We start from the raw sequence: 3,957 nt of genomic DNA on the forward strand, positions 1-3,957 counted from the left end.
CGAAACCAAAATAAAATATTAGTACATAATATTATATAGAGCGGGAGGCCTATACGGTCGAGCGCGTGTCCCAACCATCACAATAATATTATTTTAATGGTTCCCTGTGAAAAAAAATAGTGCCGTTGCTGGTCGGACGAGTTTTGTGAGCCTCACAGCGGTTCTCAAAATGTCGACTCGATTATGTTTAATACTACGAATCGGGCGAGGTCACCCAATCGACATTAGATTTTAGATAGTTGAATTAGCGTATATTATAGTCCATCGGTTTTCATTCTCGTTTCGACGGTTTTTATGTATACATTGGTAGTAAACCGTAATTTTTTTATTATTATTAGTCGCAGTAAGCACAAAAATTAATTATTAAGGAATTTTATACATCCTAGTCGACAGATGTTGTTTTGAACATTCATGGATTTTTTTTATTATTGCTAAGTGCTCTGATATCTTAAATCAGGGGTTGCCAACCAGTCGATCGGTAGATCTTTCTGGGAAATATAATATAGGTCGATCGGTATAAAATTTATTGATTTTATCGTTTTCGGTAGTAATAAATTATTATGTATGTAGTGTGCCACGTATGAGCGACCGTAATGATGTAGATATTGAAATAATGTGAACGCAGATAAAATATTTCCAAGTGTTTTTATTTGCGAAAAATATTCTAAGTCCAATTAATTAATTTAATTAAACTATGAAAAATATTCTAAGTCCAGGAGACATACCTAAGTATTAGACTGGTTTACGTGAAGGTGCCTGCTTTAACTCTGGTGGATCACGTCTGAAATAGGAACCTCTTATATATCGTCCAGAGACTCCCGCGGTACAGGCAGGTCCCTGCTGATCAGTGCACGTGCATCCGTTCTTTCCACGCCTTTGCGTCATCCGCGCGACGCTGTGCGTCGATCATATATCTATAACATCCTGCTGGGTGGCCAGCGTACGTGCGATGATGCTGCCATGAACGATACCGCTACATAGTTTAGTTTAATATAATATAATATTATCGATACGGCCAGCGTTTCCAAGCTACTCCGCTGTTATTGATGATCGACAACTGTTACGTTAATGGTTAATGTGTTAACTGTTCACGGTTTAATAAATCCGTACTTGATCATTACCTGCTCACTATATAAGAATCCAATATTATAAGAATATTTGTTACACTAGAATGTTTGGTTATTGTTGGCTATGGTATGGGATTTATGTATTATATATTTATATTTAATATGTATAGTATCAGAGCACGCTGCATGTATGTTATAATTATTATTACGAAGAAGCAATAAATAATTATTTTTTGGAACTTGGATCTTTTTTTTTTCAAACAAATATCTTCTTAAAAACCGGAATTTTCCTGGAAGTCGATCACCAGGGACTTGAAATTTCAATTGTAGTCACTTGTTTGGAAAGGTTGGCGACTCTTGTCCCACATAGTACATATAAATACACAATACATTTATAGGTACTAAGACATAGGCTTTAATGTTAATTTATAACGTATTATACTTATAATGATATATAGCAGCGGTTCCAAACTGAGCACTTCCTAAGGGAACCGCTGTCAACGGCTCATAATAAATAATTAAAAATGTGTTATAGAACCTCTTTCTGTTCTGTCTTTCATAGTATTCACAGCAGGGCACCGAGGCTGAATTTGATCCTAAAAAAGGCACCGCGAAAAAAAAAGTTTGGGAACCGCTGATATATAGGCTTAAGTAAACTCGAGTCGGGAACTAGTTAGACCTAAAAATACAAAATAACAAACGGGGGAGGGGGGAGGAATTATACATCGTACGCGAGGAAATTATAAAACTAAAAATGAAGTAAATTGTGTGATTATTTCCTTTTAATAGATTTGATAACCTCCAAATCATAATTTAACAGATAACAATTTATTATACCGTGAAGACTAAAAAGCAACGTTTTTGAAAAGGTCAAAGGCCGCTTATATAGTGTTTGTACTTCTGGTAATTCCACCGTTCAAAATGTTTCCATTGTTGTATTTTTCATAATGACTATACTCAATAAGTGCTTACATAGGCTATTCAATTCAATATTACGTGAAAATGAGATTTTACTTAATATTATTGAAAATTTTAACTTTACTTATTATTAAGTCTGTGTTCTGTAATGTATACTATATAAAAACATTACATAACATATATGGTGTATCGGTGTATTCAAAATATTGAAAATTTAATATAGTGTTTCTTATAAGTTGTTCTTATTGTAGTTAAAAAAATCAAAAATCGTTCACAATTTTTTTTATAAGTGTTTAAAGATCAAATGTTTATAAAATTTGTCAAAATCATAAATAGGTACTTGCTAATTATTTTGTATTTAAAAAGTTTACAATAGTTAAAGAGTTGACAAAATACAAGATTATTTATATAAGTTTGGCTTACAATAATTATAAAAAAAGTTGAACGTGGGACAATTAAAATTTTTACGAAATCAAAAATTCATGTGTAAAATAGCGATTATTTACCATCAAATAATTTTAGAATTTTGTTATAGTTAAAAATTACTATAGTCGTAGAAACTTGAAACATAAGCCAATTGTTTAAATAGCTGGTAAATTTCTGTACCAACATGTTTTAATTTTTAGGTATTACGGTCATTAAAACATGTATTAAATATACATGTAGAGAATTTGGCTTTATCCTTGGTGACAGGGATCTTCATTGGACCATCCCTTGTCACTGTCGCACACGAATAAATTACACGTTTTGTTCAACATTGTAATAAATACGTGAGTATACCTACCTTTATGTGACCATACAATGTAAATTGTTTCTTTCATCAATGATGAAAGATGTTTATTTGATTTTAACGGTTACCTGCGCCCGACAACTTGACCGCTATTTATTTTATTGAATACTTAAGCAATATACAATCATATTAATATATGTGAGCACTGAGCAGTGGTTAAAGACTAACGTGGGTAAAATGTTGAGGGGAGACCAACGTCACCAAAAATTAAGGAGCATTTCCGAGTTTTTTATCTAAAGTCTATAACTAATCAAACTTTTTAAAGAAACCTACTAGGTATGAATCTATATACCTAATTTGATTTTTGCATACACCATTGTTCATAAAAAGTTTATGTTAATAGCAAATAAAATCAAATTTTCTCCTAAGAAAAATGATTTTAAATATAATATAATGCCCGCTAAGTTAAAAATAAATTGCAAATCATTGCCTAAAATTAAAAAATAAATAAATTTACAATTAAGTTTTAAACATTTCATTAAAAAAAACAATTTATAATATCACTATTCATATTTTTTCAGTTTAATATTTTATTTAAATCATAATTATTATATCATATGAAATCACGTGAATGTGTCGATAACACACTACCACACAATAATTTATTATTTAAAAATTGCACATCGCACTAGACTTAATCATCTTCAGAACGTGGAGATTATTCGCGCGAAATAAAATACGTTTAAATTCGATGTTTAATCAATGTACGTGTCTGCGTGAGCTATTTAATAAATTATTAAAAGTAACATGCAACACAGATTCACAATAAATTTTTTTTAAGCGTCCTCCCAGACTTTGGAGGCTTAAATTAAAGGGGACGCATAATCATACCGTAAATAAGAAAGGGTCCTCCGTCTTCCCTCACTTTAACCACTGATATATATAACATTACAAACCATCACCAAAACCAAAGGTTAAACCAAAACCAAGGCAAAATCACCTTTTTCACTACACAAATACACCATGAAAAATTTAAACCATAAGTTGACAAATCATCTCAGAATCGTTTTTCGTATATACTATACAAAGGATACCTATCGTTGCATTCAAATTTAACACACCCATTATAGTGACCTAGTCACTTCATATCAGAGGTCCACTCAATACCTAATGTACAGCAGAGTGTTATTCACTTGAACACACTTTTTTTTTGTAATGATATTAATATATTTAAATTAAATT

Source organism: Aphis gossypii, chromosome 2 (genome assembly GCF_020184175.1).
Source record: "Aphis gossypii isolate Hap1 chromosome 2, ASM2018417v2, whole genome shotgun sequence".
NCBI lineage: Eukaryota > Metazoa > Arthropoda > Insecta > Hemiptera > Aphididae > Aphis > Aphis gossypii.